Genomic DNA, 26,588 nt, shown 5'->3' on the forward strand with positions numbered 1-26,588 from the left:
CAACATAAAGAAGTCGATGGAAAGCACTCAAAGGACCAGAAGAAGTAGTTATGAATCAAAGTTTTTTTCTTACATATGCAAAACATCTTAGAAATCTGTGCAAATCATCTCACAATCTTGTAGTAGAGACTGCATAATTAAATTTCTGCCATTATATTGCCAGCAATATTTCACATCTTGACTTGAATAAAAGAAAACTGTTTTTCTTATCCATCTGATAGATTCTGGCTGAGACAATGGGGGCTCTGCTCTTTTCTTTCTCTGAAACCACTCACAAGGCTTGAAGCTTCTCCCAGCCTGCTGCCAGAAACACACACTATTCCCACAGATGACTCATAGTACAGCAGCATGCTGGAATCCCAATGAAGGCTCCTAGCCCCCCATCGGACTCCCACAGACAGGGGCATCTATCACATGAGCTGAGGGGGCAGCTGTTTGAGGCTCACAAACCAGAACCAAAGAAACAAGTATTGGTAATTTGCTGGGGAGGGGTTCACAATTTTTTTCCTTATATCCACCAGGTAAGTGACAAAGAACCTACCAGAGAACATATGTTGTCTTTTCAATGACAGACAAAAAGAGAATGAGATTGAGAAGAACTGGCAAGAAACAGAAAAATAAAAATAATTTAGAAAAAAACTAGTTGCATACTTCAGTTTATTGGGGTGGGAAATATCCCAGCTGAAATACGTTCAAGCGCCGTATGGTCATACATGTGTGCTCCCATGCACTTGTCTCTAATTTTTCATTAAATAATCAGTTGTGAAAAACTGCTCAACTTTAAGTCTCCAAAGTAAGTTGAAGTGCAAATCATGAAACAATTTTCTGTAACTCAAATCTTCCTATTTTTTTCAGGTTCGAGACAGAATAGATCTACAGATTGTCTGCATTCAGTTTTCCAAAGGCTGCTGTAATCATTTAGTCCATTGTCATGGTTACATCTAAACACAATTCTGATCTTCATCATGTATAAGTAATCTCTAATATTGCAAAACTATGCTATAAGCATACATAATAACTCACTGTGAAGCTGCAAGTGCTTTATGCTTTATTAGCCCCATTTGTCTTCTCATTGAAATTCTACTCCATTGACTAATGATGTATATACCTCCATCTGGCATGTATGTGCCACTGAAGCTACCTGGGTCCTGTTCATTAGTGAATCGTGCAGCATTTATGACTTTGCACATGCAAAAAGTTCAGGACCCTCCCAAGGGGTCTAACATGTTCCAGCCTTACAACACCCCAAAGTCTTCTATTTTGCATGACCATAACCCACTCACTTCTGTGACTGGAACATAGGTAGGACAAATAAGAAAGGTAATTCTCATTAATGTGTACATATGTCTAATTTCAAAAGATAACAATGAAAAAAACCATTAAAACAAGTGTAGTTCAGCTGAACTCACCCATGCCTCCAGCACAATCTCTTGCTTACAAAAAAACCAAAACACTAACGGTGAAGACTGATAACAAAATAACTGTATCTTTGGTATATTATATCGACTGACACAGTTTTCTGCATTTACTGTGTCAGTATTTGATCCTTTGGGATTTAAATTCATAGAAGATCACACACTGCTTGCTAGACCATGGTATTTCTGCTACTTTTGAGGTAAAAGCACAAGGCCAAACATCAAGACACAAAGTCACCCAAACTTGTCAAGGTTTCTGCATTCATCATGGAATACATCTTTATTATTGTATTCGTTGGTATGGGTCTTTATGCTTTCAGAAGTTTAGAATGAATGTCAATGCTCATTAAACCATCAAGACTGATCATTTTGTCTGGATCCAAGCCAACAACTGCCCTCACTTACAGCCAAAAAAGGTCTGTCCATTGGAACTACACTGAGAAGATGAATGTAACTGAGGAGACACAGAGGACTTAACTCTGTTTTGGGAGATGGCTTTCCAGCCTTCCTGTTACTCCATGCCTTCAGTTGGCGTTCTGGAATGCAGCATCCAGTACAAAGGAGAGTTGCTAACTGTCCCCTTTTTCTATTTTAATATCACAGGTATATACATATAAAAGGCTTGCTTCATCTCTCCCTAGCTCCCCTCTCCCACACTTATAAAAAGGAAAAAAGGACAAATGAGAGAAGCAAAATAAACAAAACAAAAAAATAAATATATTTTTTTCCCTAGAATTTAGCATCACTAACCCAACAGTCTGAACATAACAAAGGCTGCATGGTTGAACAGTAACTTTGTTTCAAAGTCATGACACATTATCCTACTTTCATCTTTGCTGCTTCACAGTTCTTCAGTAACGCCCCACTCATGTCCCAGAGAACTTGCTTCTCTCACCCTTCACTGCGCAGTGCCTGCTCTCCATCAAACCCCAGTCACTTACTGAGAATTATCCCTCAGCATGACAGCAACCTCCCAGCGGTGACTGAATCAGAACCAAGTACAAGCACCCACTACACCAATGAGCACTTCTGGCAATTCCACTAACCCAATATACCTAAGAACATACACACACTATATAACAGCCACTGGAGAAACATACCTTGGCCAAATGAAAGACCATCATGAGCATCGTTATTGTGTCATTTGCATATATGCACACACATACAACACCCTCACAGGCAAAGCAATGAAGAGTCCTATGTGTAAGTGAGCAATTGTCAGCAAGGCGGGCAAGCACACCACAGGAGTTGAGAAACAATTACATGGGCAGCAAGGTACAACTCTCACATAAAAGGCAAAATACTATGGCTTCTTATGTGCTTCATGGATGGAAGAACCTTTGTTTCACCTGTTTCACAAACTATTCACAACAACTTCACAGGCATCCATGTCTGACAACAAGAGACAAGAAACTGAGGAGCTACAGCCTAGAGTTTATCAACACCATCACTCCCACCAGCAGCACAATGGAGGAGTCCCCACAGGTTGGCTGCGTGCTTTCCTTTCCCCACATTTCTGGGTGGGTATAGCTCCCTGAAGAGTAATGTTCCTTGACTACAAGATTACATTTCTTCAGCCTAAATTTATTCCGCCTGGTCTTTCTTTCAGAGAGCTACACTGCATAAATTATGAGCTGCAGATTTGGGTAAGGAAGATGAGAATTTATTTAAGAGAAAGGAAATTATGTGAGAATATCAGTTGATATATAAGAGGGTTTCAGCCATTATATGCGAATTAAGTGTGTAAATCTGTGCATGTCTGCTATAAAAATGTTTTTACTTTTTGCATACCGTAATTTTTATGCCGAGCTCTAATTATCTTTTAATATGTAAAACTGGGACGATTAATATAGCTTAGCACATTACACAGGATCTCATCTTTGCAAGACAGCTTGCTTTCTGTTTATTCTCATCGAGATGTTTAATGAAGTGACTGCCATACCACACAAGTAGATGGGTTAAATGAATCAAACACAACATTTTGCCTAATGAGAAGAATTTACAGAAAACTTATGTAAAGGTTAGACTAAAAAATAATAATGATAACCACAGAGATATAACAGCAAGAATTCACAAGGCCTGCGCTCCTCAGGAAATCAGAAATCCTTATGAAAATATAATGATCAAAAGTGTCACACAGAGGAACTCTCAGTAATTATCAAAAACTTCAATATTGTCTGTAAGCTGTTACACTGAAAAGCCTAAAACCTGCATCTTTTTATTTTATCACTTCTCCAAACAAGTGCAACTACATGAGGACTGAAATTGCTGCCAGAATTTTTTAGAACGTGACACTGAAATGGATTACATGAAAGATCTGAAGTTTTTCCATCTCGCCAATATGGGGGTGTTTAAGATTTCCTTGGTATCACCACAGCCCAAGAGAGATCATTCAGCATAGTTCCCTCAATGACATTGTCCACATTATGTAACTGTCACTGTTACTGTTCCATGTGGTTCATGAGCATGGTGAGACCCCACAGGCCTCAGACTCCAACATCTGCAAAGGATGCAAGGCAGAACTGTCAACCCTGGGATTCAAAGAAGGCAAAACTCACTACACTCCTGGCAAGCCAAGGAAACCAGTCTACGAGCAACTAGGGCCATCGGCTATTCAGTAAATGTTGGCTTTGGGTTTTCTGAGGACCAATGGAATATAGTAACATCTCCATATTCCATGTCTAACCAGTTCAGCTTATTGCCAAGAACAACAGTAGCATAATCATCACATAGCTTGGTAAAACTCAGACTCAATTAATTACCCTTGATAAAAACAAGCAAACACTTTGAACCCAGGACAACCCAGGAGCTGTCACGACCATGACAAGGAGCTCACCCTGTGGAAAATGGTCTGGTGTGAGCTGGAACTGCTGGTGTGAAGCTAAGGGGCAAGAAAAGGGGAAGAAACAACTGTAAAAGCATTTCCTTCTTCATTTAACCAGAAGCATTTTCATCTGTCTATGGCTTCTCACTGAAGAAAATGGTACATAAGGACAATATAACATCACAGATTAATTACAGCAAAAGTATGGCTCAATGCAACGCTGTGTGTTAGGTAAGCACGCACTGTAAACAGTAACAGACTAGAACAACGAGCTGAGTGGAAGCGATTGCCTGTAATTGTGGGTTGACACCAAAATTACCGGCTTCAAGATTGAATTCAGTGATAATGTAAATCACTCTCTGTTATTCTTCACTTAGCAGACTGTCTCATGAACTGCCTGAAAGAAGATCACTTTCCTCTGTGAAGAAAATGAAGCGAATTCATGGTATTTCCCATTTTCATTAAGATTTTTGTCACATGATTCTGTCAAGGTGAAGGGCTGAGGGCTGCTTTTCACCATTTCTTTTACCATCTCCATTGTTAATATAGATCAATCTCCGCTGCAGCTGCAGGCCCATTCCTTGTCAATAAAAGCATGCCCTGGTCACCTTTCCAGCAGTCCCTGTGAGTGACGTGCTTTTATTACCGCTCTGTCCTCACAGGACCAACATTTATTAAGAAAACCCTTGTGATTACAATTGCCCACTGCAGTTCTGCATCACATCTGAGGGTTTGGTGGAATTGCACAGGATTTTTGTCTTGCAGCTCTTTCACAGCAAGCAGAAGAGCAGCACATGCTTTGGAAGACAGATGTAAAACTCCCTCACAGCTGCTTGTGCCATGGGAGCTCCTTGTAACCAACCAACAACCCAACCGCAGCTAACGCGCTTCTGATCACAAAGGTACCTCTCTGTAAGATCCATCTTTCTAACGATAATACAAAGAGAGAGGGGAAAAAAAGACAGCAGCAATTCAGACACAAAGGCTGTTTTTATACTGGCTCAGAGCAGCAGAGCAATTTTGAAGCAAATCCCTGATCCTCTCCACTTATGGTAGGCTGGTGTGGTTTGCAAAGCATGATTTGGTGAGGGCAAACTCAGCTCCCTGCAGAGCAAGCTGCGTCCTTGGCTCTTCTGCAGGTGCAGAATGAGTGCTCTCCACCTCTAATGAGCACTCAGCCATCAGATAGCCCCAACGACAGCCTGGTGGGGATGTTTGGCCTAGGGCACCAAACTAATCGTTTTTAAACATTATTATGCCACGTTTGGCACGAGAAAAAGCAAAATTGATTTCAAGATCTGCAGAGCACTTTCATGTGCATGACACTGAATTGCTTGGTTCAGTGCTGCTGGCAATGCCTGCAACTCGCTTCACACGGACCAAGAAATGTGTTTGTTACCACTCTCCAGTAATTAGGTACAACACACCTCAACACAGCTGACTGCCAGTATACAGCATCCTTCTAACGGAGGGTAAGCAAAGGCAAAAAGCCTTTGGAGATAACCCAGAATAGTAATTACTTAATACCCAATTGATCAGAACATGAATGAAATAAACAGCATGGTTTCTGGCAGCATGATAGGCATTATGGAAAGCACCTTAGTTATTAAACAATCAAGTAAGGAGCTCACAGCACTAGAGAAGAGCCTGAATAGCTAAAGAGGAAAAGACACGGGGTACAGGCAAAAGCTATTATCTTGTCAGATCTCTATGAGATTTCTAGAGATAAGTTTGAATATGTTTCTGTATTACACTGTCAAAAAAGTAAATACTCTGGCTGTAACACAGGGGCTATGTGACACCACACATCAGAAAACAAAACCAGGCAGGAAAGACACACAATATGTGATGCATCTCATTAAAATGCTGATAATCCCAGCTTCTGTACAAACCTGGACTACATAAACTATTTTGCAGACCAAGCTTTTTGGAGGCCTGCACAACAAACAGACAAAGCATAACTTAAAGAAAAATAAGAAGAAAAGAAAAGGTTTGAAAGCATTATTTTCAATCACCAAAGAAACTGTACAGAAATATGACAGCATCCATTCACTTCCAACACGTCTACCAGCTTAAAAATTATGTAATGTGAAAAGAAAAATATTATAACAGTAGTAAGGTAAAATAATGTGTTATTTCAAAATAGATGCAGACAAAACACCTCTGAAATCAGCACCAAAGACATGCTGAGCAGCAAACGTACACAAATGCTCTACAGAAGGCAGGTCATACAGAGCTGTATCCTACCACATAACCCAAAATCAACTGGTATAGCATCTTTTGCTTGTAACATCTACACAACTGATGATTCTCGCACCTCTCTGTCCCAAATACTCATCAGCTTCACTTTGCCTCTACTGTTCTTTGTCAGATATACACCATCTGAATAACTCAAGTGTCAACCAACTTAAAAAACAACAACCACATTTGCAATTTCAGCACAAGTCGACACATGCCAAACTGAAATCAATCCCAAAGAACTTAAAAATATCACTTCTTCAGACCCACATGATTCTTAAAAATCATGCGTTATTGGTTTGTATATTCACATGGTGTTTTACCAATATGGAATAACATAACCTGCTGTCATGAAATGCTTAAATGTAAAGGAAGACAAGAGGAAACAACATGAGAGAAAACACAGAATGACAGTCAGAACATGTTGAGTGAGGAGTGATTACTGGCATGGTTCAGCTAAGAAGGAAAAATTTCTGGTGTGAGGAAAACAGAGAAATGGCAGGAGAGAGGTGAACGCAAAACTGTAATACGAAGAGTACAGTAATGACAAAAACTACATGTGTTTGAACCACAATAAAACAGCACTAAGGTGAGATATATGGAAAGGCCTGTTAATGAGGGACAGAGTTAGAATTAGCTTCAGCTTGCATTTGTGCAACAAAATGAACTTTTGGAAATCAGAAGCGCAGCCTGGGTTCAGCTGCCACAAGAACTTCCTGAACAGCCAATCTGAACACACTGACCAAGCCCCAGTACACCTCTACCTCAATGCTGAAGTAGCTCTGAGACCCAAAGATGATCATTTAAATGACATGCTCATTGTTTCACCAGTGATCATTTTGGCAGAAACATCTGCACTTCCATCTGCCTTGGTCATCATTCTAGATTTCAGAAGTCAGGATGTGCCTGCTCAGCTATGCGGGGTCACCTGTGCCAGGTCACCTGTACTCATCCTGTGCTATCAACACTAACATCTACAATTTACACAGTGAACTGTAAATATAAGACGGGTGTAAACTCCAAGTTGAAGCTGAAAATAAAAACAGAAGAGCTACTATTTCAGTTGGAATTTCATTTTCATATCCAAATCATAAGAAACTTGCATTTCAGTTTTAACTGGGACTGTCACAGAACTCCCCATCTGCCTCGCAGAAGAGCTGCAGACTGTAGGAAACTTGCCACATAACGTAGAAAAAGTTTGCTGGGAAAGCAGGGTTTTATCTTCCAGAACAGAAGGTAATTGATAGAATAAGAGAAAGTAGGAATCATTAGAGACGATGCAAGTACATCAGCAGGGACCTCAAGTAATTTTCTTTGATGAACCCTGGGTTTGAAAAGGGAAGGCTTTTGTGGTTGTACTTTGGACAGCCAGAAGCAGGAAATACACATGGCAGAATGGAAAAATTGCAGTGAATAAGCCAACACATAACCAACATAGTCACGGGGGTCTGAGGTACATTTACTTTCTAATCCTGTCAGGGATTTAAAATGCATATTCACTGCGAAATAGATTCTGAATTATTAATATCAGATTGAAGAATGAAAACATTCAGGATTATATCTGATGTGTTTCCCATCCATTTCACACTAATGGCACAATTGATATAAGTCAATATGAAAATCAATGCTGAGTATTTGGCATAGCACAGCGGTACATGGCAGAATCCACTGAGAGCTATTACATTCAAGAAATTAAGAACTTGCAAGGAAATAAATACAAATTATATGTAAGTAAATTACATAAAGTTTTACAGTTTCGATGATGAAAAATGGTACCGTCTGCTAAAATTAAAACAGCCCTTTACAGGACAGGAAATTGCTTTAAACACGATCAGTGGGGGAAAGAAACAATAAATGCATGTATTTAATCACACAGATGCTTCCTACTGTCCTCAGAAAGTGTCCCACATCTTTAGAATGTGCTCTCAAATTTGTGCTCTTTTAACAGCCAGGAAAAGAAAGGAGTAAGCAGAATAGAAAGAAAAGAAAAATTTGCAATAAAAAAGGTATGCATAGCAATGGAAAGGATGGTTTCTGTCATCTCTGTTAGTGCCAAGGTACCATTTGTAGGTTAGAAAGGAGCTGGTTACAGAAAAGTTAATGTCTTCATTGTGCTGAGCTGGTCCAGCCATTGCTCAAAGAGCGTCTGTTTCACAGATGAACAAAGAGGACTTCAAGGACGAGGACTGAAGAAATTTGTGTTAAAATACAATTATACGCTGAAAAATGAGTCTGGAAGTGGTGTCAGAGAGTTCAATGTATTTTGTTGTGAACGACCCCTGATGAGATTCACTTGACTTATAAGGTTTTCTGATTTTCACCACTAAAGTTCTGCCTGAGATCTGAACATCAGATTGGATTATTTATGGTTTGTGTGTCATCATCTACAATAAAGTCTACATTTGGGACTTAATTAATACAGTCAGGTCTTAATCCAGCTCATTCCCTCTCAGAGATGTGTTAGCTCTGTAGTGCTAACTGGTGTAAAGAATAGCACATACTTGTTTTTCCATAGGAGTCAGCAAGAAAGAGTGAAATTTTGCAGGGCATAGAGCTACTGACATTCTTTACAGTCATTGTTTGGGCCTCAGACATTTTTTAAAGCAGCAAATAATTTTGCCATTTCCCTCTGCATTTGCAGTCCTTACTCAAGGAGTGCCTCGCACTTGAGCCCTATGGAAAATTATTGGCATGGTCACACTGATTTTTGCAGTATTCTGCTTGTTCTTAGGCTTGTTATTCTAGAAGTGCAAGTAATTCTTCTCTGTAAAGGTTGATTTAATTTTTCACGTTCACAAACTGATGTCTTCCATTTTGCTTATACAACAATGCACACATTCTTCAACTATCTGCATGCTGCAGAGGGCACTGACTGACCTTTTATTTCTTGTCTAACCCTTCCTTCTCCTGTCTGCCAGCTGTATGATACCAGGCAGAAATAGCTATGAGAAAGCCTTCCTGACTTCTACAGGAAGATGCTGATTAGTGTATGAGCTGGAGATATATTACATATAGAACTTCAAGTTGGATCTGGATTTGGGGATAATAACATTACTTTGTTTTCACTGCTGCTGGAAAAGAGTGATACGAGCAGAGGTACCTCATGCCAAATAGCTGCAGACTGACATTCTTAATGTTCAGAGGTAGGATAACTGCCACCTCATTAAGAAGAACACTGTGTTATTAGTTTATTGGCGTTGTACCAGCACTGGAAAATGCAGCATGCGTGTCCTTGTGACTAAAGGCAGAAACCTGGAGAAGTTTATTGAAAGTTATTTCTTTAGAGAGGAAGGAGGGAATAGTGGCTTTACAGGGACTTGAAGCAACAGCTAATACTGAAGAACTTTCTACTTTTGAATATATCCTCCCAATCCATAATATTGCTCTAATTAGTGCACATTCACTCGCATCAATTATTTTAAAGACTCATGAATGCAAGACAACTGATTGACATGCTAACACTGAAAACCTTACAGTCCCACAAAGGAGAGACGGTATCACTGAAAGGTCACAGTGTGCTGCTATCATAATGCAGATTCCTCCCTGAATTCCCCACCTTCTACATTCTGGTGATACGTGGTAATAAGATTAACAGAAATAAAAAGCAGCTTTCACTCCCAGCAGTCTTTCTGAAAATCAGCATTTCCAGCATTTCAATACTTATTGGCCACAGCAGGGAGCTAATCCTTTAAAATACCCAACCCAATCAACCAATGAGCCAACTGAACTGAAAGAATAGGAACTTCTTTGAAGTTTTCTTTCACTGCACTGGGAAAGTTCTGATGCTCTTGCTGGGACAGTTCAGATGTCCCAACCTGCACTAATTACAAGACAAGTCCTCCCCATTCATTTTACATCATTAATTGCAAGACTCTTAGGTAGGGGTATGTTCATAATGAGGCTGCTGTTGATTCTTGCACAGGTATTACTCTCTAGCCAAGAGCTAATTTTTCAACTGAAAAACTTTGTTTTCAGGCTTCTGAAAATACTTTACCATTCCTAACATGCTTTAATTGACATGTAACCTATCATACATCTTGTTTTTCTTTTCACATGAAAGATTACTTGCAAATGGAATGTATATAAAATGAATGGCTCTACTCCATCATTGTATACCACCCTTTGCAGAAGAAACAACTAATCTAAGAGATGCATTGTTTCTGTTGGGATTTACAGGCTAGCATTGTCTAATTATTCATGATGTGTTATCCATCATACTACACAAGACTCACAAAAACAATGTGTTCCAGTTAAGAAAAAACTGAAAAAAACAGAGCTATCGAGAACATATTCCACTTTGATAGAAATGTGAACAGTATTTTATTAATTTACTTGGGTATCACACCTGCTGAAGTTTCCTTTTTCTGCAGGGCAATGACAACTCTCAAAATGAATCCTATCTGACAGTGAGGTGAATTAAGCATCAACTGAAATAGTAAAGTATATCTAGTCTTTGAGCTAATAAATTTTCTCTTTTTTTTCAGTCTGAATCCTAATCTGCTTTAATTGTAACACATTAGTTAGTACTGATTAGTACTTGGATGGGAGACCTCCTGGGAATACCGGGTGCTGTAGGCTAATTTGCACAATTATGCTGCTGAAGAGTAAGAATTATGAACTAAATATTTTAGTATAACTAGATCCAACTTTTAACAGCCAACCTCTGGCAAGTTTGGCCACCAAGCTCCATCTGAAACTGTAAGCATTTCTACTACTCAAGCTCCCAGATATAAACTGTAACCAGGAGTTTCTTCTGTTTAAATGGATCTCTTTCCCTTCACATGTAAAATGGAAAAGCACAGAAACCAGACAGACACACAGAATAGGTCTTCTTCTTCAGCATGTAAAACTAATGCTGTTTAAATTAAGCCACAATTTGTATCCCCTGTGCAAACGCCTCTGATAAGGATAAGTACAAAGCGATTAGAGCATCACCAATATCAGGTCTTTCAGCAATTTCTTTGCTAGAAGAAGAACGTTCAACACTCATTTTCTTCCCTCTCATTTCTATTCCAGAGGTTCTGCTACCCCAATTTATTTCTACACATGTTGAAACAGTGAAACCACATGCAAAAATAAAGGAAAAAAAAAAAATCAAAAGAAGCAGAAAGACACTTCAGATTTCCTCTAATGTGTTTTCTAAAATCTGTCGTGTTCTGCTCAAGATGCTGTCATTTGCTCTGAGTATGCAGTGCTAAAGCATCAATCATACTCTCCAAATATGAGAAGCCTGCTGCAAGTAGCCATAATGAAACTGATGTCAGACAACCTCCACTCATACCAGGTACCAACAGCTTCACATCTTCAAACACAAAGGACAGCACATAATTGCAGTTCTGGAAGTGCATCAATGTTTCATATTGAAACTTCNATCTCACTATCTGTGGTGACTTATTTTGCTGTCCAACATTTACAAAATATGAGAACACAACCCACCTTGCAGTTTATTTGCCATTTTAGGGAGGTCTAAGCCAGTCCATTGAAATTCTTTAGAGCCTGCCTCACTCACTCGGCATGCTAAGCATAAAGGGAGAGGCACTATCAATAATCTACTGCACAAAAGCTGGCTGCAAATATCTTCCTGACGATAGATTAAAATCACACCTCTGTAGGGACAAATTCCATATCTGTACACGTTACCAGCACAAAAATATCAGTCTAGTAAAGTCACTTTGAAGTAGAGAAATAGTCAGCGGATCATATGAATCGGCTTGAAGAATCACTCCAAGAGGGTCAGCTCCCTACGATGGGATAGAAATTTTCCCAGCAAACCTTGGAGGAAATATCTCATTCTTTGACTGTGATAACCATGAAGTGAAGGATGTCTGACAACTAAAGAGAGATTTTAGTATTTTAATGGAAAAGGATTAAACATCGCAGGCGGCTTCTAACAAAATAAGATTTACCAGCTAAGAAAGCTACTGAGTAACTGAAGGAATGTGAAGCTTTAAGAAAAGAAGAAAGGAAAGAAGAAAGCGTGCTCTACAAAAGCAGAGCAATACAACAAGCAAGAAAAAGCTGGTAGAAATCAGAACAGTCTTTCCCTGTTCAGGGTTCATAACGTAGTCTGCCCTGAGCCTGCCTGTTGTCCCAGGGCAAGAAACAAGCAATAGTGGAAGAACCATGGGACACAGGCGGGCACTCATCTGAACTATCCAGTAACATAAATGTGAGGCCAAAATTAAAAAGAAAGAAAAAGAAAAAAGTACAATAAAATGCACTGTAGAATCCACCTGCTACTAAAACTTCCAAAGCTTTGACTTGGATGTTTAACTTTAAGCCAAAAGGAGATGAAATTCTATGTGTGCACCCAGAGAATCAAATGCTTGTATACGGTGTTCACACACAAAACAAATAAAGTCAAAAAAACATGCAAGACCTGAGAGAAACAAATAGCAGATTATTCTTAGAGAGCTAATATAGCTATTTACATTAGAATTCAGATTGAGTTTGGTTGTTCAATATTTAGACCTTAAGTGGCACATAGCTAACTGGGATTACAACTTGGAAGGGGCTAACTGCACACGGTAAGCTTTGTTCTTCTATTAAAGCACATGCTTATGCTAAAGCAGTCCTTAAATATTTATAAGTAATGAATCCTATAGACACCTGAAAAAGACATCTTGCAAATCTAGCCAGTCTTCTGTAAAATAGTAAAAACATTCATATTTAGTGAAGGGATGGGAATTGATGATACTTGACTCCTCACAGGACCTTGTCCTATTGCAATTTCATTTGGAACGATTACAATCACAAACAGCCTGCTTTAGAAGCTTATTTTTATCATTTAGATTTTAAATTATTTGACTTTTGAAGATGCACACAATAAATTCAAGTGACGACAAAATGAAGTCCTGGGCACGTCTGAGTACAACAGTGATGACCCACGGGAATTCTAAGCTTTCATCACGCATACGCATTTCAGGTATCTCACTTTGTGATTAGGGGAGCCAGCTGCATCTAGAGAGGGCAAAATTAAACTTCAGCATACAAACTGAAGTTTAAAGCACTGCTTAAAGCATTGGTTTAGTGAATAAAGGCAAAATTAGGGTAAGAACCAACACAAACACATCTACAGACGAACATATTCATATGCTGAGTTGGTTTCCTTTTCAAAGACTTTTATGTAAACAGGCAACAGATTCTCATACCGAAATACCAAGCATAATCTTGTCTGTGCATTTGGGTTTGTCTCCGCAAGGCTCTTTTTTCATCCAGTGTTGTTCTGTGAAATCCCACAAACCAATATTTGCCACTATGGTGATGGGTCAACTAATTGTAAAATTGTAACTATGGACAGATAATTTCCAAAAGCCTAAATTGCTTTAGAAGAGAATCACAAAAATGACCAGGAAATGAAATAACAAATGTCTTAATAACAGTCACAGTAAACTGTGCCAGCATACTTTGAAGTGGAAATTCAGAGAATTTTATGAAATTCTTCAAATCTTGAGCTCCTCTTGGAATGTGTTTCCATTAGGTTATCAGAACTGAGCAGCTACACTATGAACAATAATAGGTATAGATAAAGAACAAGCAATAAAATGATTACCACTGTGTGGAAATTATGAAAATGTTTTAATAAAAGTATTCAGCTGGAAAAAACCCTGCCACATATATTTCTGCTGCATTACAAGGTTTAGGTTTTCCTCAAGGCCTGCATTTGAGGGCTTTCACACAGATAACTAACGTGGCTTTTTGTTGTTGCTCTTCTCTTAAGAGAAGCATTGGGCTGTATGAGCCAACATCTTGAATTTTACACACAAACAGGAAAGGAAATAAAAAGAGAAGAAACCTGCAGCAGAAGAGTTAACAATACTCCTGTGCTTGCTTGAGCTCAGATCTCCAGCCTGAGAAAGGGAGGTGTTGTGCAGGTCGAGCTGAGCTGTGGCATTAAGGAGGTTCCTGATCCTATTCCCAGCCCCTATTCCCACTGCTGCTTTGAGTGAAATCCCAGCTCAATACCATAACATACTGCTCCCCAGCTTCAAAACTGTGCTGTAAACGTGGAGGTTTTGTATGGTCCAGAAAAATCTTATTACAATTTAGTTGTAAAAAAATAAAAATAGAAGTTCCACATAAATTAATTTTAAAACAATAACACTGCATCTTAACAGCAGAAGGTAGGGAAATGTTGCAGCTGTTTTTTTTTAATACATCTTTGAGAACTCTGACTTGGTTGTTTCAATGCCTCATATCATATTTGCTTTCGCTAAGGAGAAGACTGGGCTTGGAATGGTCTTTTTGTTCACCAGAGTGCATGGACTGCACACGTGGTCAGCTTCCACTGAGCAGACCAGCAGGGAAAAATGTTTACGCTTCCTTGCTTCGTATCCACATGCCAGAATCCACCACAATCTGGGCCTAAGAAAACAAAACGCATTCACTAAAATGAGCAGAGATTCAATTACAGAATCAGTGATTTTCAGCAGGTGGTTTCTGGTGAATCCACTGCCAGAAACAGATTCTGTATCAGGTGAATCCAACTCCTACTGCCAGGGAGTTAATCAAATACCTATTACAACTTATTACTCATCTAATCTGGGGCCTGCAAAGCACTGTAAACATTTTCTCATTACTTATATAAGTAGTACAACCATTGTCCAGATACCAGGACAGATAGATTAATTGGTTATTTTGTAATTGAAGATGTGAATTAATGTGTGTAATTCTGCAGTTTATCACTAATCCTATTTCTGACATCATTTGGAATCTTTTCTACTTTTGAAAAAATGGCAAAAGCAAGGAACACTTAATGCACTATGCATAATCTCTAACATATGAAATGGAGCAACACAAACTAATACAAAATCAGGAAATACAAAAACAAGACTATAACATTAATGTTAAATGGCCCTCAATACACATCACTTTATGGACAAAAGAGCTGCCTAAAGGGATCAGGAAACTCTGGCCTCTTAAATCCAGGATGCTTTCAGTGAGCATGGCCAGGACACAAAGTTTCACAGAAAGTGAACCTTCTTTCTTAGTATAATGCATTAACCAATTACGCCAAACCCAGCAAGTGATTAGCTTATGCCTTGAAGCATGACATTTGATTATTCTTATCTTGGCTTGCATACTAGAGCTACAAATGTTATTAATGGCAATAAAATCATCCAACCTTTCCATAAAAAAGTAAGAAAAAGAAAGAAAGAAAATCTAGTCTCAAAGTTGGATTTCATGACCTTTCTACGTGGCACATTCCAAATTGTTTTTTTCCCCTTAAACGAAATGCTTTTTCTGTCACATGATTGCCTGTGTTCATTCACATCAGAGGACATAGCTGCAAAGCCTAAGCATTTTCTGTGCACTTTGCCCATTCACAAAGTACATTTGATCTACATTACTGTGCTGTTGGTTCAATGGAGCTCTAGATAAATAAATGAGCATATAATTTGCTTTGAGATCTCTTTAAAAGCAAGTAATACGAATGTTTATGCACAGAAGCACTACGGAGAGCTGTAATATTTTTCATTAGAATGTCATTATTTAGTAGAGAACACAACATTGCCAGAGCTGCTGCCTCATGACCAGAGAACACTGACACCAATGGGAAATTTTCCCAGGATTTCAATGGGTTTGGGGCTAAACCTCATTTCAGCTAAATTGCACCTCCTATTTTTGGTTGTTGCTTCCAAGGATGACTCCTGATGGAATTTAGGTGAACCTCCTAGAAAACTGTAATGTCTCTTCCCCCAAAAGAACAAAACCCAGACTCTGCCACAGTTTTTCCACTAAGCCACTCTATGGTTCGCTAAATTTACAATTATGCAGATTGGACTTCAAGCACCATTCTCCTGCCCAATTACTCCGCTTTGATTTTTTCATAATCCTCCAGGTTTTGATATATCACCCTGCACAGTGAAATGAGATAGTGCAGACTCATTTTGTCTTAGTAATAAATAATCTCCTTCAAGATACAAACAACAGCTACCGTTCTCTGAATGCTCGACTGAGAGAAGGTTCTTGGATAAATAGCCTCACTTGGAAAACATATTTGCAAAAGCATTTGAGAAAGTGCAACGTATGAGACAGTTTCAAATGGCACATTGAAAACACTGTACTTGACCTGATACAAAACTGAAGACTTTTTATACGAACTTCCCATCCATCTGTCTTCAACACAACAAGTTAAATCACAACAAATTGTTTGCTCTTGTTTAGTCTTTGCAACAAAAAGATAATAAACAGAATCAAAGACCATAAAGATGAAGTCAACCACATTAAAAACACACCAAGGAGTGCCTCTCAAATGTTTTAGGTTGTTCAGTCCACTTCTGACAATCTCTGGACTTGCAAACAGAGTGAAGGAGTATGTTTGAAAGTCATAACTGTTAAATTTGCAGCTTTCAGGTTGTGATTTCTCTATAGGCACCTTTCCCTTGTTTCTTTTTGTTCTTGAAATTTGATAAAAGTCTGCAAATTTAATGAAATCTACTATCCTTCCCTGACTGAAGGCCAGTAACTTGCCCAGGAGCAAGAAAAAGTTCCGCTGACACACAACATTATAGGAGGTCCAGGAAAGAAGGGGAACCAGTCAGGTGATTTAACTGGTGCCTCAGGCCCTTTTGTGCTTTGATCCAAGCCCTTCCCTGGGAGCTCACTTAGAGACTTTGGAACTCCAGTTCAACACCAAGATGTTCCTGAGACCCAAACACCACTTCACATCTGCATTCCCTGACTCTCTACTTGTCTCAGTCAGCAAGTGTGCAGAGAGATCCAGCTAGAGCATTTCAAGCCAACACCATTACACCTCCTGTTTCCTGATTTCTAACTCTCATTAACTCAACTGTCATTCATGCCTATTCGCAATTCACTTAAGAATGGAAAAAAATTCAGGATGAAATACAACATTTTTGTTCTTTATCATCCCAACAGAGAAACTGACTAGTTTGCCATTTCAACCTAGCAGCATAACTAGCAGAATACAGAACTGCATTTACTTATGTATACACACACTTAAAAAATGTGTGTGCACGTGCAAACCCACACTCATCAATCTCTGTAGGCAGGTACCTGCCTTGGAAATCTCTTAAGCAGGCAGACTGAATAAACTTCAGTGCTGCAACATAACAACTTTGCAGCTCATGAATTGATTTTGGTACTATAACACCTGCCTCATCAGCAGAGACCCTGTCTAAGGAAAGGATTTGTGTGTCTGTCTGTGCATGCATGTGTACACACATACCTGTAAATAAGTGAGTTTTACTACAGCAATAGTAGGACACACAAATCTAGTTTTAAAAGTATTATCGTTAGTGTACAGAGATCACGTTTTATGGCAGTAAGGTTAAGAGAAGAAGGAATATCTTATGAATAAGGTGAACTAGAACTTCAGAGGTTCAGGTTCAACTCCTCACTCTGCCAGAGGCTACTTCTGTGACCCCAGACAACTTGCAGAAGCACTTGCTCAACTGCTTAAGTCATCTTTCATCTGTCCTAGCACATAGCTTAAAATGCTTTAACCCAGGGTCCCGGAGGTGTTGTGTGGGATGCTCTTCTACAGTGTGTGTGTGTGGGGGGGAGGTCAGAGTGGGGAGAACAAAAAAGAAAAGCCACTAGCTCTACTCTGATTTCACTTTTGCAACACTGGCACTTCACTGGCACATAAATACTTGAATAATAATACTTTCACGCATAAAGTCCAGAACTGCCGTATCCCACACATCCCGGTTCTGAGCAGCCTCAGAGAATGCACGTTAGCCCATACTAAATGTGGAATTACTAGGGAAAATGAAGGTGGGCATTAGAGGAAAAGAAGAATTAACATTATCTGAATTCCTGTCACGTATCACATTGTTAAGAAAAATGAATGCAACTGTAATGCTCCAATATGTAAATATAAAATGTACTGACACTGTTACAGCAAATAGAGGGTCCAAAGTTACAGTTGTAATTGAGAATCATAGTTTAGTTTTCATAATATCTACTTTGTAAACTGCAAAACACTTATAACAGCAATCCAGAAAAAAAAAAGGGCTAGATTAGAATTCGAGTGTAATTCAAAGTATTCATTATAAGCAAGACATCACATCTGGCAAACAGACCAGCTCCCTCCTCCTGTGAAACTTCACCTTTAAAATACTATTTTGTGTGTGGAAAGTGTTCAACAGCTTATCGTGATTTCACTGCCATTTTGTCTCCTTTTGTTGGCTCTCTCCAGCGCTGGAGCTGCTCTGCAACCAAGAGCTGGGCAAGCGGCTCCCTCTGGCGCTGACACCAATGCTGCTCTTGCTCCCTGCACTTCACTTTAGGACCTGATAATGGAAGCGCTGCATCATGAAGGCCCAGGTCTGTTAGTCAATAAAGCATTTCTTTTCCTATGTTTTTTTTAAACACTGAAATTGCCATTTGATAGGATGCCTCACACTAAGCAGTAAGTTCTTATCACATGGTGCTTTAGTCACAGACGATCAAACATAAGGTTGGATTTGTTGCTAGGGTCTACACATTTCCCACTGGTTTAGGAATCATCTTGCATTTTCCAAAATATCCAATATTTCCTGAATGACTGCAATCACAAGATGGCAGTTCAACTGTATTACCAACCAAACATCAACCAGCTTGCCACAAGCAACAGCCACAACTTTTTAGTTGAGATTACATATCCTCAGTGTTCTCCTGGCTTAGAGTGGAACTCAAAGCTGCACTTGGCTTCTTGAATCTAAACTGCTTTAGTATCATTGTTACTTCTTGGAATTTCTGACAGGTTCCTTGACCCCATGTAAAATACAAAGAAATGAAATAGTCAGAAACAGAGGTTTTCATCACGGTCCTGTGATAAAGTCTAGCCATAACTGCCATTATAATTCCCTAATCATTCCGAACTTTTTAGCACACTCAAAATCTTGCACACACATTATACTAAGTTACAATTCCCAAGGAGATCTATTTATATCTAATGACAAAATGAAGTTTTAAATATCTTGTTATCATATACAATGTAATTAACTTCTAATTCCTCATAACAAACAGCGTTTGACTTCAAAAATACTATCTTAGTGTATGCTCTCCAAATGGCCAGGCCCATAAACTTAGGGACACTGTTATTTTGGAAAAAACAAACTCAAAATGAATTAAATGCTGACGTTTCACAAAAGCTGAACAGTGTCAATCAGGAGCCCAACAAGACTTCCCCATGTGAAACTCTCCTCATTTTCAAAGGCTATTGCAAAGGAGAACACTCATGAGAATGGGATCATTCATTGCACTGCCGGTCTCTGAACAAAGAATGGATGGCAGATGAAGAGAGAGACTCCATGGCTGCCCCACATTAATAGGAAGTTCAATATTTTCTTGCTTCTTCTGCCAGATCCTCTGTGAAACTCTCATAACTTTTGAACTACGCAGCGTAATACATAATGAGCTGAAGAGGCAGCACTGTATTTTCTCTATCTGCAGTGAGCTTTCCAAGCATTCAATTAATCCTTGCAGCATTCCGATGTAGTAGTTCAATTTATGGATGGGAAAACAAAATAGATTGAGTACTGGAAAATATTTTAACACAAGTGCCAAGTAAAGGCATGAGACTGAAAGTGCCCCAAGTATTTCTTAGTCTTGATTGTACGGAAGTTAAGATCTTAGACAAAAGTATGCTGGAAAAAAACTGTCACGGCATAATTGCTACATCACAGGCCCAGCAACTGGGTGAAGAACTAGTACAAGAAAAGCAAAGGCCAAACTATTACATCAGTTCACCTCTTCATTTGCACTTGTCAGTGGCAATAAGCCACTGCACGCTTTCTATGACTGGGACAAACTAAACATTGTTCTCTCGGCTGACAATGAAAACATGAATTTAGGCAATGCGAACCTTGCTAAATGGTCATAAAGTTGTGGCATTCTCAAGATTTTATACATTTCTGAAATTCCAAATGCTACAAAATTTACGTTGAGGACACAGATCTTGTTCCTACTTACACCGTACTAAAATATGATGGTCAGAGTCAACTTCAACCTCCACAACCCTCTGCAAAAGCATCAGATCTGCAGGAGTAGATAATGATGAAGGTGAAAGTATGTCCCATAGAACGTGAAGACTTTTCTTCATTGGACACTTTAAACTAAGGTTTCCAGTTCAGTTTTGTTCAACTTTGATCAGGCTTTCACATGCTGAATGCTATGTGTCACTGGAATGGCTGCTGAACACAAGTAGCCATTCAACATAATCAATGTTTTTTTGTTTATAAAAACTTCTGAACATAAAATTGAATCAGCAAGAAAAAAGAAGTAATTTGAACTATGCATCTTTTATTACTTAAGGACACAAAAATTGCCTATGTCACTGCCTAATTAAAAGAAATGCTATTTCTTCATACATATTAGCTTCATATATATTTGTTACACATATTAACTCCAATAACATTTGTGGAATCTATTTACTTTGAAGCTGGAATCAGAGCATGCATAATTTATTTTATGTATTTGCACTATCACAGAGTTTACCATATGTCTGTATGTACTTTTATTCTTTTTTTAAATCCAAGTTTAGCAGAGACGAGGAAAACTCTCAAATGGAATCTATTAAAAACTGCCTACCAATTTTTATTTCACTGAGCAGACTGAGCTTATTTTTCCAACCACTCCTCTTTCACACTGCATCCCATTTCACCCAGAATTTATGTTACTTTCACATGTTGTGAACACATGAACTCAGTGCAACTGTGGTAAATCACATGTACAGTGAAGTCGAAAATCCTTGGAATGCAGAACATATTTATTCATACAGTGCCTCACACAAGCAGGTGATGATTTTGACTGAACCCTCTGGTTGCTCCTGGAATACAAACAATAAGCAATAAAACTTCAGCACTCAGCTCTTTTTCTATAACTCAGTAACATCTAATTTTCATTTTACTGCAATATAAATTGCTACCTGGCTATATTTCTCAGTAAAACTTCATCTGCTTTTTATTTTAATTGTCCAATAAATATGCCTAATTGGAGCCCTTCCAATTTTTCCTAGTCTTTCTCCCTAACAAATATGAAAGTCAAATATATCTCAACTGGATGGGATGCTTTATTGAAAACAACAGATGAGCCAATTCTGAGTAACTGTTGAACTAAAAAAGCAGAACTCAAAAATAAATACCTTTAATTATATTCCTACTTCCTTAAAATGAACTTTCACAAACACTTGAGTGCTGGTATGGCTAACCATATGAGCAATAACAACATTTCTACTCTAAATTCAGAGCCATTGTCCTATGTTTTCTGACAGCCAAGATGGAAAGGCTCCCACTTGCTTTGGAAGAACAACACAGTCTCCCCTTTTTCCTTCCCCTGAATAATAAAGTTCCCCTCAATAGGAAGCAGAACAAATCCCAAGTAAATAAATAAGCACATCTGGTATTTATTTATCCCAGCCCTTAGAATTTTTTCTGCTAATTACAGTTCTGTTACTAAGGCTCTGGAAAACATCTTAGAGTTGTTTTTACTCTAGTTTACCAAAAGGCATAAATATAAATGCTTGCTTTCCCATTGTTTCTCCTCTCTCACGCTATATGAAATTAGAAAGTTGATTGACAATGTAGCTAATGTATTCCTTCGACTTTCTTCTTGTAGAACATAAACTCTGAAAACCTCCCCCAAAACACAGCCCTTCTCCCTCTGCTAGGGAAGAAAATGACATAGTCAAGGATTCGTTCCAAGTATTTTTTTCCTGGGTTTGCAAAAGCTTCTTCAGTACACACTGAGAATCATGTGCAGGTATTCCAATTCCTAGAAAGCTGCAGAAATCAATCTAGCATCTGATGTCACAAACATATGGTCATTTCCACAGTTAAACCTGGTCTCTTGCGAAATCTTAAATTCTTCTTACAAAAAAACAAAAAAAAAAAAACAAACCAGACTTAACCATATGGATACACAGTAGGTTTCTGGCAATTATCTGTGGACCTCCACAGACACAGGACCACCGATGCGTGGAGCCAAGGAGACCTCTCACTGGATGCCAGGATTTTGCTCTCACCCTGGGCATCAAAATGCTATGAAGTAAGCGAGACAGTTCACAAGCTTGTTGCATGAGGCAGTGTATAAGTACAGACTAACATACAGACCAATGGCTCCATCACTTTCTAAACCATCACATGAGCAGCATGTTTGATGTCCTGTACTTTTTACTGAATTTCTTTAAGCTACTATTGAAAATGCACAAAGACTGTTACACGCACATCTGCTTCCTTCTGTAATCTTACAGAAATCAGGCCCCAAACATTTTGTTCTTTCAGTATTCTCTTTCATACTTCCCTGGAACCACTTGTCACTACTCTTGCAGAAGTTTCAGACCCATCTAGTGGCTGCAGACTGGAACTGAGGGAAAGGAGCCACAGGTTCTCTACACTTGCTGCCAGATCCCCACATAACCTCTCATCAGTCACCCACTAAGGCTACTTTCCCATCAGTAAGAATTAAAGCATGAACAGTTGCTCACTACTGAAAAGTGAAAGGAGATTTCAAGGTAAAAGTCGAATGAGATTTCAAGGTAAAAGTCAAAATGTGATCAAACAGCAATGTGAGTAACTACGGACCTGGGTACAACAAATTTATTTCTTTGACATATAAAAGATTGGATCTCTGCTCTCCCATTGCAAAACTATAGATTCCCTTGGAGTATAATGTGGGAGTTCTATAACACTGATTGTTATCTGAGGAAAAAAAAAAAAAAACAACCCCAAAAGCTACTTTGATACAAAGAACTACAGAAGAAATGTATTGTACCTATACCAGAAATTCTGGTTGGATATTTATTTGCCATACACCTCAGTGAGCAATGTTCTCAGTACAGCAATGAATTGCTGCATTGGCCAACAAACCCAAGCAATCACCTGCAGCTTGCTGTTGCCTAAGAAATTACCACTGTTACAACACATAGGGATAATCACGCTCAAGTAAAAAAATCAACTGAGAATTCTTTCAATGGCCTGTCAACTCAAGAAACAGATTATACTCATACACATGAATAGTAAAAAGGGACTTGGAGATGCTTTCTAGTGAGTCATCAGTTTTCTGAATGTTCTTCATGTTCGGAGGAAAGAAATTTTAAAGCCTCAAACCCACGTGCATCCTCATTGACCAACTGTTTTTTAGCAAAGAGGGATGACAGTGGCTGCATTCATGATGCAACAGAAGATACTCCAATGTTTTCCAGTTAATGAGATAACAGTAAACTTTCTACTGACAAACTTCAAATAAACAGTATTAGCATGACGGTCACTATGTCTAAATTGTCTCATTGCACAGCTAGAAATGTCACTGCCAATATATTTACCAACGAATTCTCACGGTCTATGGAAATTCTTGGGCAAGGACAATAAGATGGAACTCAGCATCTCTGAGATATTTCACATTAATGTAAGTCAGTCTAATGAGAGGGTCTCGGAGCAAAGAGCACTAAAACCCACATACATTGCATGAAATATCTTGTTAGAGTTGCATTCCATTAACCTTACATGCGTGCCTACTCAGCAGCCGCAAGGAACTCAGTTTTACCACATTTTGCATGGGGTGTTTTCCAAAAAAGATACATGATAAATTTTTGAAGGACTCAGCATATATCTGTAATTATATTGTGTTCAGCTACTACCAGCCCAATTAATCGTATGGGAGCTGAACCTCCACCTCTCCCACTGTTGATTAATGTTTTTGTGCAGTAAACCATTTGTCAGCAACATTAAGAGGAACTCCACCTGAGCACAAAGTGGACTACATGGATGAAATACATACACGTAAATGTCTGCTACATCTATCACCAGTTGCAGCTCGTTTTAATGATTGGTAAAGGCAGTGGAAGTATAACTCAGGTAAATGTAAACCCTGTGGCTTAACAATTCTCTAAAACAGTCCAACTTGATCCCTTTCCACATAGCGTGTTTCCCTGCTCCAAAGGAACAGCGATACTTTATTCCAGCCCTTTCAATACATCCAGACTGTAAATAATGGATCAAAAACACCATCATGAATAAAGAAGAAGGTGGAAATAAAGCAACAGAAAGCATGAAAAAGCAGCATTTCTCACACAACAGCAGGAATACTCCTATGCTCTGCTGAGGGACTGAACTCCGCTGCTCCTGCTTATTTTTAAGAGGATTTGACTAGCTAATGATAGAATCAGCAGGATTTTAAAAAGGAGGAAAAGCTTTTTTCTTTTCTCTTAAAATCAAAACATGCAATCAGAAGGCCCAAGTGGTGATTACCTCCTGCTTTCAGCCTCAGTCACTGAAGCAGTCCATTAAATGGGCTTTCACTGCCTTCAGTGCAGAGGACGAGGCACAGCACTGAGCAGGTACGTTCCGCACCACGCTCACTTCACCATTTCAAGAGGACAGTGGCTGCCTACAGCTCAGGCACACTGCAGGAGTTCAGTAAACACGGAGCCCACATCTAGGAAGTCCCTTTACAGGAACCTTTATTACCGCAAACACGCTTACAACGGTAGTGCAATTAATTACCAGGACGGGGAGATACGCAAGGAAAGACCAAAAATTGCCTTTACTGGAACACAATTCATTTAGATGATTTATGGAGTTCTTTATTGCTGGCGTCACAAGAGCTTTTTCAAAACAAGAGAAATCATTAAATCCCATAAACCACGGACTATCGCTGCGGTTAGCTGGTAATTGATATCCTCGCTCGTGCCATTTATATCACTAAATAGAGCTGATAAAACAAGAATTAGTAAAGCATGCTGACGGAGCCTGCCACATCTCAGAGGGGAGCGGGAAGAAGCGCGGGGTAACCTCCCCTCCTCTCCAGCCACGCAGGAGGAATCCCTGCCCCTTGCATCTCACCACCCCCAGCAGTGTTTGGAGCTCAGTGCAGGTGCTGCTCCAGCCACCAGGGCTCGACTCAGCACCCCCAAAACCCACCCAGCCCAACCTGTGGGATGGGGCTGGATCCCTGTGCACCCAACCCCAGGGGGTGGGGCAAGAAGGGATTTCATTTGCTTTTCATAGAGGAGAAAATCTGATGGCTATCCCCCCAACCCCTGACCCTTTGCCATGGGGGAATTTTAAATACTTCTCTCTCTCTCTTTTTTTAAATGCAAATAAAAAGGCTTTTGTGATGCAGTTTTCCATGAGGCTTTCCTGGCAGACAGCTGGGTGGAGAAAGTGCAAGATGAGAAATCATTCTCAGCAGCGGACTGGTGACTTTATAAACAGTTATCAAATAACAGCCAAAATGTGCGCACTGCAAAGAAACTCCGAAATACAGAGCAGGAAGGGAGAAGGGATGTATATTTAGTGATGAGAAGCAAGCAGGCATGTTATAAAAGACTCAGAAGGACGGGAGAACAGCACTGAAAATGCAAACAAATCAGCTCAGACTGTAAGGAAGAGGAAAAAAAAGCTGCTGATAACCCTGAGCAAACGTTGCTGCCTCAAAGATGGAAAAAGCTCCCTTACCTTATTACTAATCCTCGCTTGCACCTGCTCTGCAATCATAAATACTTCGAGGTGCTTAATATGAAGCTAAATTGATGGCTGAGTTTAAGCAATTTCTTCGTAAACCTCTATTTAAAGGTTCAAAAGGAGATTATTAGCATCGTCCTCCTCAGTATCCATTTGCTTCCCAAAGAATTCCAATTGTCTTGAAAAAGAGGCAAAATAAAAGACAAAAAAAACACCCAACTCGCGGTATGCCTACATACAAACGGGCACTGTACAGATCCAAAAAGCAGGGAGTGGGGGAATCTGAGAGGTGGCACTACAAACTTGGCAAGCAGAACGGATCCTCGGCAGCAACGAGAGAGCGGGAGGGGGGGGGAGGAAAAAAAAAGAAAAACGGCTGTAAAAGACAAAATTCCCAGGGAGATTTTGAAGGAAAAAAAGAAGAAATGAAAGCACAGAGGGAAGGCGGATGGAGCGAGCACACACGGGCTGGCGGAGCTCTCCCAGCCACAGCCATCCATCAGCCCCCCCCCAGCAGCCGCTCCCCGCCCCGTCCCCGCACGGACACGCAGACACGCACAGCCGGGGCGCGCCCCGCGGACTCTGCGGGGATCCCCGCACCCGGGTACGTGGCTGTGCGTGTGATTGTGCCCGCACCCCGCACGTCACCGTGACGCTCAGCCCCGGCCGCCCCGAGCAGCCGCAGCGGAAAGTTGTCCC

General features: G+C 39.6%; 1 protein-coding gene across 1 annotated transcript in view; it reads right to left on the reverse strand.

Moving 5' to 3' along the window:
* NLGN1 (neuroligin 1) overlaps positions 1-26,383 on the reverse strand; it is a 334,592-nt gene extending 308,209 nt beyond the window's left edge. Inside the window, exon 1 of the mRNA XM_015871902.2 lies at positions 25,884-26,383. The gene's annotated coding sequence lies outside the window, so the exon portion shown is untranslated. The remainder of the gene's footprint in view (positions 1-25,883) is intronic.
* Between the last annotated feature and the right edge of the window lie 205 nt (positions 26,384-26,588).

This window comes from Coturnix japonica, chromosome 9 (assembly GCF_001577835.2).
Source record: "Coturnix japonica isolate 7356 chromosome 9, Coturnix japonica 2.1, whole genome shotgun sequence".
Lineage (NCBI taxonomy): Eukaryota > Metazoa > Chordata > Aves > Galliformes > Phasianidae > Coturnix > Coturnix japonica.